General features: G+C 38.1%; 1 pseudogene across 3 annotated transcripts; it reads right to left on the minus strand.

The window, feature by feature from the left end:
- Positions 1–215: 215 nt before the first annotated feature.
- LOC143636896 (scarecrow-like protein 34 pseudogene) lies at positions 216–3,246 on the minus strand (annotated as a pseudogene). Of its 3 annotated transcripts, none has more exons than XR_013154335.1 (2): positions 382–2,934; positions 216–301 (listed from the first exon to the last, which is right to left on the minus strand). The product of XR_013154335.1 is annotated as a scarecrow-like protein 34 pseudogene, transcript variant X3 (transcript). The 3 variants fall into 3 exon arrangements; XR_013154334.1 differs by having other exon boundaries at positions 234–315; positions 387–2,933; XR_013154333.1 differs by adding an exon at positions 3,232–3,246 and having other exon boundaries at positions 301–2,648.
- Positions 3,247–10,179: the final 6,933 nt, after the last annotated feature.

Below are 10,179 nucleotides of genomic sequence, written 5' to 3' on the forward strand. Positions count from 1 at the left end.
AATGCTTCAATTTCTATTTTAGTTACTAAAAGTATTCTTAACAGTTGCTACTTACGTAAATATTCATCTAGGACCATCCTCAATATAATATTAGAATAATCAAAATTAAAAAAAAAATAAATAAAAAATAATAAAAAGGGAAAGAAAGATAAGTAACTATAACGCATCAACAAATACATTCAACACAGTAAATACTGTGATGCACCTATAAACTTATTCAAGAAATTGCAACCTGCGTACCACTATCTGCGCAAAACATCAACCATGTAATACTAATAATAATAACCTCTACCTTCTCCATCTTCAAACCACTATCTGCGCAAAACAATACACTCAGATCATAAGGTAACAAAACTAACAAAATAATCATTCACAAGAAACCATACCTTAGACAAAGAACTATTAACAAGATATAAACGAATGAAAACCGACTTCTAAGCGGGTACCCAACACGTAATCGCATATAGAATCCTTCCTTTCCATCCTTGTAACAACCATTTCCCATCATCATCAAACACAAAATCTTTGTGAAACCCGAGTTTCACCTTGCCTTTCACATTTGCAACAATGTCCCGCTGGATACATCTAGGAACGAACCCGGCCCGTGTGAGCCGAACCTGCCACTGCTTGTAGGTCTCGGGGCGTTCCACCCTCTGTAAACCTTCACACGCGATGACATTCATAACTTGTCGCCCGTAAAACTCTTTCTCAAAATTCTTTCTTTGCTCGTTTTCCCGCTCGACCGTTGCATCGAGCATGTCAAACAAAGCAGAGTAATGAAAAAGCGCCTCACGGAAACGGGTAACAAAGAACGGTGCACTGTAAGACCCGTTAATAACCGAATGAATGAAGATATCCGGTTTCATATCCCGAAACACCTTCAAAACCCCATCCCGCGGACTGCTGCCCGTACTGCCCGCAACCATCGTTTCATCGAGCAAGTTCTCAAATCGAGCGAGCGCGTTCACAGCAAGAAACTCGTTTCTCTGAAGCCTTAAATCATCAATATTAATTGATTCCCAGTTTTTAATCGCCAGCGCGTTATACTCAAACGGAACCTTAAACCGCTCACAGAAAGTAGCCAGCCGCCTACCCGTCTCCTCTATCTGCTCAGCCGGTCTAAAACCGGGCTGTGGAAACTCAATCCCAGTAATCCTCAACTTAGGCGGCCCACCGGGTCTGCCCCCCAGGTGTTTGATGAGAATTGGCCATTGAAAACCGTAAGTGATACCGAAATCAACAACATGAAGTGTCGAAGAAGATGAAGATGCCTCATAAATCGTTCTGTTAGCAAAGTATATCTCGTTTTTAGTGAACGGGCATGCCGCCGTGTAACACTGAAACGCTTTCAACTTATCAGGAGACGAGATTCCCGTCCCCTTTTGTAATTCATAGATTTGCGAACCAGTACCCAACATACGCGCCTCTAAACCAAGAGCAAAATAATGAGCTAGCCTCTGTGAAGCATTGCCAGATGGCGACGCGTTTTGTCTTATCTGCTTCTCACTTGCAACTTTGTAATCATCAGAAGCAACCGATTGTGCACAGTTGATTAACAAAGTTCTAATGTCGATACTGCCGGCTGCATTTCCCGGTTGCCAAACGGGCGCGTTCCACCCGCTAGACACGTATCCTAAATTCGGATTGTTTGGAATGCTACCCCACCCGGGTGTCGGCTCACCTTTAGCATTGGTACAAAGAAGAAGCTTATCAAATATACCACACAACTCGTCTTCTTGATCCTCGTAAACCGCAACCTGTTTTCCAGCTCGTTCATTTTCATAAAAATAACCATCATCTTCCAACTGAACATGTTTTCTTGATCTAAGTCCTCCAAACACGTTAACCGAGTTATCCGTTTCAACTTTCTCCTCTTTCAAAACCGCCTCGGAAGACAAACAGGAATCGGGAGTGTCGGAAGGTAAAGTATACTTATCCAAATCAATCACTAAAGGCTTACTAGGAGGAAGAAACTTTCTTGCTTCCTCCATACCTTTTTTAAACAGCAAGATCGACTCGCTATCAGTGAAAATATTTTGAAAAACATGCTTGCTAATCGTGGAGTCCATCGTGTCACTAACCTCATTAGTAACACTAGTGGTCGGTTTCTCAACGGAATGAGTTTGTGTGATTGAAGATTTAGCATCAAACGAATCACTTCGACCATATTGTGGTTCAACCAAGTTGCCACCATTTGTGCCACTGTAAGTACTGTACTCACTCGAGCTTCCATTCAGAATGTCTTCAAAGCTTTCAACATAACTAAAAGGCTGCTGCACAGGCGGGCATAGGCGGTTGTTACCATTACCAAGCGCCTCATTCAAAGACTTCACGGTCTCTTGTAAAGCAAACGGGTCATGAAACATACTCTGCTTCATCTCCATCTTCTCTTCAACGAGAATCTGGTTAAGGTACTTGGAAACATAATCCGTATACTCATCAGGCAAATCGAATTGAGATGCAGCAATTGGGAACGAATTCATGATACCAGGGTCGAGTGCCGTCGGCGCAGGAGGGATCTCCAAGAAGCCGAGATCCGGAAGGTCGCCTCGGAATCGGTAACCATTAACATTCTCATCATCCAATGAGAAGCCATTGAAGTGATCAGTGTATTCATGAAAACTTGATTCCATAACCATCTACAAAATCTTCAGAGACTAAAGGATCCCCAATTTTCGTACAAACTATATAAAAATGAACAACAGACAAATGATTAGGTGAAAATATTCAACTGTGATCTCGAAATAATAGCCCTTAAAAGCTACCATAGGTTATATCATATATTGCTCCAACATCAAGAACATAAAGCCCTAACCAAATAAGTTAAAAAAGTTAAATAAATAAAAAAATAACAAAAGCTGATTCGCAAGAAGAACAATTTTCTGATTAAAGTATTTGATAAAATAATGGCGTGTCATAGATAATAAATATTCTAGACAAACCAATCAATCATGAAACATAAACCCTAAATGCTATACATTTCATCATAATAATATGAGCTAGATTCAATTCATGTACAATTGAACCAATAATCATAAAGCCGTAACCATATAAGTTTAAAAAACAAAGAAAAGAAGATTAAAGTATTTGATTAAATAATAACATGTCAGATAAAGAAGAAATTTTACAAGTCTAGATAATATTCTGTCATTCGAAATATAATATAGATCCAATTCATGTAAAAATGAAGCAATAATAAGAAATCAAGTAAAAGCATATGAGAGAGAGTACCAGAAAGAAGTAAAAGCATATGACAAGCGTGAATGAGTTTGGGTTTATTTATGAGGTGGAGTGTTTAAAGGAAGGAAGTATAGAAAGTAGAAACTTGTGGAAGAGGTGTATACAAACGGGGCCTTATCTGAACCGCTCGCTAAAATAATAAGAACGTTCTGGAATCGTTTAGTTGACTCAGATGTACGGTTGGAACAGTTTGTGTGTGTGTCACCCGCTGTGGGTCTCACGCGGTGGATCTGACTAAAAGTCTCAAGTCTGATGGAAAGACTCAAATGTTCACCGCGTTGATTGCACGCGTGATCTTCGGTATGCAATGTAATTTTTTTAACGGCCAAACAAACAAAATTGTTTAAATACTTTGTACTGAGTGACCCAGTGGTAAAATACTACTGCCAGCTGGTCCAAACCAGCTGCACGGAGCTCTTAAGTGTTTTCAAGTTATCTACAGTTCTTGGAAAAACTCATCTGTTTGAAGACTCACCGGTGGTAAAACACGAACGCCCTCATGATCAAACTGGAGATCACAAAGATGTCAGTCTTTCTTCCCATCATGTCTCCTCCAAAATATTGTTAGTAGGGTTTGAACTTAAACCTTTATTAAAAAAACCCAAATTTCTTGCCACTATATCACATTAGAAATTAGAAAAGACTATGTAATGTAACTATGTACAGTATGAGTATATATGATCAACAACCAATTATGAAGATTGGGAAATATGAACTTTTTGGTTTGAAAAAAATGTTACCTTAGCCGATCAAAAATAAAAAAATATAAAGGTTATGCCACGTAGGATTGAACCCACTAAGCTAGATAAAGGTTAACCATGTGGAATTTACCTTTTTTAGATATATACCCCATATGAATATGGATATGGATTTTACTTTTGTAAAATAATAGTAATATAATTAGCGGAAACTCGAATGAACACGTAGTTTCGTTTATGGTATCCTAATACTCTAATAGGATATTTACGGGTTGAGTTTGATTGTGATGTTTAGTGAGATGGTTAGCCTCATCTCTTTTAATCAATCAAAGATGAATGTTTTAAACCTCTCAACCTACATTTATATATAGAAAAGTTTTCTTAAACCTATTTATGTAGCTCTTAAAGAACTCTATTTTTTCGACTCGTTATTGTTGAATTTTTCAATACATGCATCCATCCTTTTCTTTGAAAGTTTTGCCGTTCATAAACAACCTAAATTTTTCTTTAAATTGTGTAGAGATCGATTTTAAATTTAAAATATTTCGATGGTCAAACTATCGAAATTTGAATCAGATAACTTACCGAAATACAAGAACGAATGCAGGATTTCATGTTCTAAAAAACGTTTATACCAGAAATATACCAAATATCTTCCTTTGAATAATTGATGAGATATCAGACAACTATATTGAAACGACGCAACTCTTCATGAAAAGCAACATGCTTAGTCTGTTGATTGCAAGGACTGAGCTTCCGTATAAACATATAACCAAATAAATATATTTTAAAATGACCACTATATTTATATTTGGGGTGAATTACGATACAAATAAAATTAACGTACTAAACATAAAAACGGCTAAAGTAATTACACTTTACAAGTAAAGTAATTATGTTATAAAAAATAAGATAGTCTAACAATAATTACTATAGTTTAAAAGTTATAGACTAATAATAATTACTTTATTGATAACATAATTATTTTAGTTATTTGTACACTTATCATGATAAAGTCATCGTGTTTGATTGAAACTCTTATAATATAGGATTATTGGATTTAAATAATCCCACCTTTAATGTATTGGCCAATAATAATAATCTCACCTCCGGTATTTCCGCTGGTAGTCCCACCTTTTCAATGTTTTTTGTTTTATAAACCAGCGTTAAAAAAACTTAGCGCGGTTAAGTTTTTGATGATGTGGTAGCTGACTTGGCTTATTTAAATCCTACATGGCTTCCCCCCCCCTCCGATTACTTACGTGTAATACTCACCCATTTAACCCCCAAAATTTTCAATTGAGCCCTAATTATCTATTGAATCCGATTGAATCCTCACCCACGACAAAAACAATTTCTATTGGATCCCAAAATGAGTCGTCCTCTTATCGCGCACAAAACCCTAAGCTTTTTAGGATTGACACCAACGGAAAGGTTTATTGTAAGCATGAGCTGGTTGCGACACTAGGAGTAGCCGGAAAATGAAGTTCCAGGCCAGGTCAAGAATTTTATGGCTGCTCGTTATGGCCTGTAAGTTTGTTACTTTCAAATTTTGTTTTGTTAGATGTGTTTATTCTAACCGGTGGGTGTTTATTGTTAGAGATCCGATTGCAATTTCTTTATTTGGAAACAAGATATTGATGCTCTAAAAACAAATAGGTGCAACTGCAGCATGCTTGAGATGAATGTTCAAAGGTTAGAGTTAGAGAAGAAGTTGCTAGAAGAGGAGAACAAGAGTTTGAAAAAAATCAGAATGTGGAATGTCAATCATAGCATATGTTTGTGCATTTGTTTGTGGTGTATTGTTTGCAATGTTCTTCTTATTTTGACTCATGTGAGAAAGACTAGTTAGCTTGGCTTTTGTATAACTATGAATGTAAGACTAGTTGGCTTGTCTTGGCTTTTGTAGAACAATGTATGTAAGACTAGTTTGATAGGCTTTTGTAGAACTATGAAATGTATTGGCAATTTTTGATGCAAGTGGAATGCCAAATATATCTTATGCTTAAGTATTTGTTTGTGTATTGTTTGCAATGTACTTGTTATTTTGAGCCCAACTTGGGAATTGGCTACTGTGAATCTATTGTATTGACATTGACACATGTATTGACATTGACCAAATTGACACTAAACACATGTATTTACATTGATAAAATTGGCACTAAACACATTGCATTGGCATAAAGCATAATTAGCACATCATTATCCAAAAACCATAAGTAGTACAAAGTACATAGAGCACAAGTTTAGAACAAAATCATAACATAACAAAAACCAAATAACACATAACAAGTTCATAGATATCAAGTTTGAAACATAACACAGCAGAAACAAATCAAGTCTTGGCAACCTTTTTTGGCCTTCCTCTCTTAGCTTGCCCTTGAGAAGACTGTTGTGTAGCCTGAGAAGACTGTTGTGCAACTGCAGCTGATTTTATTGCCTTCCCCTTTGACCTTTTAGGTGGCTGAGATTGTTGAGTGGCCTGAGAAGCTTGTTGAGTGGCTCTAGAAGGTTGTGGATTACCTTGTGTTGCTGCCACTGACTTTTTTGGCCTACCCCTCTTTCTTGAAACTTGAGAACTTTCAGTTGCAACTTTAGAACAAGATGACTTGTTATGGCCCTTTTCATTACAGTTCTTGCAAGTCATTAACATTCCATGCCTACTTAGCTTCCCTGGTTTCTTGGTCTCATGAGGATCTTTCTTTCTGTTTTTTTAGGTCTGCTAGGACCAATCTTGATGGCTGGAGGGTCTAAAGGTAATTCAACACATGGCCAATATTTTTGTGAAGACAATGGTGGGATGGTGTAGTCATATGACTTGAGATACATCTCCTTTGTGCAACTACTATCAACAAAATCCTCAGCATTCCTTTTCATAAACCCTGCAACTGCACATTCATGATAACATGGGATACCAGTTAAATCCCATTTTCTGCATGTACATGTTCTATTCTTGATGTCCACAGATACATCATCAAAGGACTTAACTTGAAACACTGTGTTGCTTGATAGGTACACACTACACAGATAAGCTTTGTCCTTCTCTCTATCCAGTTTCCTTTTTTGAACTCTAGGGCATACTACAACCTTTTTACCAGACATTTCATTTTTCTTGGTAATTAATCTTGTTATTATTTCCAACCTTATATCCTCTAACATATCAATTATATGCTTTGATCTATAATTGATGATATAACCATAAATGAATCTGCCATATTGCTAACAATAACATCAGATTTAGTATGAGTTTGTAGATAACACATGCAGAAGCATTTTGGATTCTGGATTATGAATGCTTCATATGCTTCAACGTCCTACCCGGATGAGCATCCAGCTTTCTGATCGTTATGTGAAATACCCCCGAGGGGTGGTCGAGAACATACTTGTTCGTGTCGACAAGTTCATCTTCCCGGTGGACTTTGTCATCTTGGACATGAACGATGACGATAGTGTCCCACTTATGACGGGTGGTCCATAGGACAACCCTTAAGTAGTTTAAGTTTGTTAATTATCATGTGTTTATTCGGTTTATTTTGTTGAATTAGATAACTAAGTTTACTCGTATAATGGCAGGTATGAGAAGATAGAAGATGGAATTACGAGAGCGTGGGCGAAAACGGCGAAGAAAACGGACTTAGAACGAGGAAGTTATGGCAAAAGCAAGAAAAAGAGTTTGTGGTGAAAGCCACCGTAAGATATGGTGGAGCCTGAAGACAAACAACTGCCGTAAGGCAGTTGTTACCCACCGTTGGCTTTTGGAAGCCACCGTAAGCTACGGTGGCCGACGCGACGCTGCAGTTTTGTAACTGCCAGATATGATTGTATTTTGGACGGGTTTTTGGATTATTATCATATCTTTCATCTAGAGACGACCTAAGGGCGATTTTTGGAGACAATTGATCAATTGTGGGTGTGGTATTCATAAAACACTTGTTTTTAATTCGTATGACAATTGTAATTGAAGGAATGACAAACCGAATCATGCTCGGCTAAACTCCTTCGTGTTTTCCCTCGGATTGTAAGGTTTGCTATTTTGTTTGGTTGATTGTTTAGACAATTTCTGAGATAATATTTGATCTTATTGATTTCGTTATTATGGTGTTTGTGTATTGGTTGATAGATTGTTAGTTTATCGATTTTGTGTTCTAAACCGTTAGTTCTTGGTGCTTTAAGTAATCGAGATTAATCGGGAGGGATTTAGGGTTGGATAAACTAATTGGTTTTTGAGTGATTACCTTGCGTTATATAATCCAAGTACTTGATCTTCAATTATCGCAATCGTTTACATAAACACGAACTCAGTTTAAACATCAACTGTAACATTCATGGATACCTGAAACCGAGGGAGGACATATTTTCTCATATTGCTTAAAACTCGTTTATCTGTTTCAGTTCTTTTCATTAATCAAAACAACCAACTCTTTGAATTTACTTTTGCACTTAGCTTAATTTAGTTTAATCATAAAGCTACTTGGTAACACAATTTCCACAAACTCCTTGTGTTCGATACCCGCTTATCGCTATCTAATAGTTGTAATCGGTTTATTTTTGAGTGAGTCTTTGACTTCACGTCAAATTTTGGCGCCGTTGCCGGGGAGTAGTGCGCAACGTGTGTTAGCTTTAGTAGTTTTTGTTTGTTATTTTCGGGTTTACGCTGGTTGTGTTAGTGTGCATATACCTACAGGTGTATGCATACTAGAATATCTAACAGGTCATCACCGCTAGTTATTGATCCCGAGATTGACCGAACACTTCGAAGAAACCGAGTTTCACTAAGGGAGAACAAGCTTCTTGGTTCTCCAACTACATCAAACAGCACCATGGAATCACCAGTTCCCACTTCGGGTCAAACATTACCATCCACACCTCCACCAGTTTCACCAACACCTATCACTACTAATATACCTACTGCATCAAGTGAATTGCCACCTCACACAACCGAACCCATCCCTGCTCAATACACTTATGCAACATCATCCACATTGCCATATATTTCCAACCTTTTTCCTACCCTTGGTGCATCTTCATCATCTCAACAAAACCAACATTTCAACCACCACCATCAAGTTACCAATACCAACCCCCACCTTTCATGCAACGTTCAAGAACGCAAGGTGACAGTTACGGGTATGGGATCGACAATGAGTTTGAAGGGTATGAAATGGAAGGTTACTACACAGGAGGTGATGGAAGTCAAAGGGTAAATTCGGGAAATTTCGGTTATGGTCAATGGCAACAACCGGAACAGTTGCAAGAGTTTAATCGACAACAACCACCACCGGTTGTTTAACAACAAGCTCAACCACCAGTTCAATAACAACCTCAACAACAACCACTGGTTGTTGTTAATCAAGTTCAACCGCCACCAATTATTCAACAACCGTAAGGGCAACGTCAAGATCAATAGTTCCAACCGCAGATGCCCCAACCACAGTTTCAACAACAATTTGCGCAGCCAAGGCCCGTTTATTGGCAAATGGGTCAACCAAGAGTACCAATGGGGGTACCAAGAAGGCATGAAAGATAGATGGTAAGGGGGATTGAAGCCCATTTCCGACCCATAATTACTAATCATCCGTCTCCGGTGGTTATCCCTCACAATCAACAAGGGAGGACATTTGAAGTAAGAACTAATTCCCTTCAAAGTCTTTCGAAGTATAAGGGTCTAGAAACGGAGGAACCGTACTTCCACTTGGAGGCATATGACTCCATTTGCAACACAATTGGGGGTCAAGGTTTTACATCAGATGAGGTTAAGTTGGTTATATTTCAGTTTTCATTGGAAGACAAGGCAAAGAGATGGTTTTACACTTTGCCTTCCGCGTCTATTTATACTTGGGCCGAAATGCAACAAAGTTTTTTGGAAGAATTCTATACGGCCCAAAAGACCAAAAATGCGAGAAGAAGTTTGAGAACTTTCCAACAACAATCGAGGGAAATGTTTCATGAAGCATTTGAGAGGTTTAACATGATGATTAAAAATTGTCCTCATCACGGTATTGCTTTATGGGAATTGTTGAATGCGTTTCATGAGGGTTTGAGTATAGAGGATGAACGGGATTTGAGGTCGATCACGAATGGCACATTTGGTACCAATTATGAACAAGATGATTGGGCATATTTGGAACAAATGGCGGTTACTTCAAAGAGAAAGGCCCAAACCGGACGAAGAGCAAGACCGGCGATTGGTAGACCCCAAGTGCAAGCCATGGAAGAAGGAAATGTACAAACCACTAATCAG

This window comes from Bidens hawaiensis, unplaced genomic scaffold (genome assembly GCF_021521415.1).
Source record: "Bidens hawaiensis isolate Kalapana, Puna unplaced genomic scaffold, B.hawaiensis_p1.1 tig00008080_1, whole genome shotgun sequence".
NCBI lineage: Eukaryota > Viridiplantae > Streptophyta > Magnoliopsida > Asterales > Asteraceae > Bidens > Bidens hawaiensis.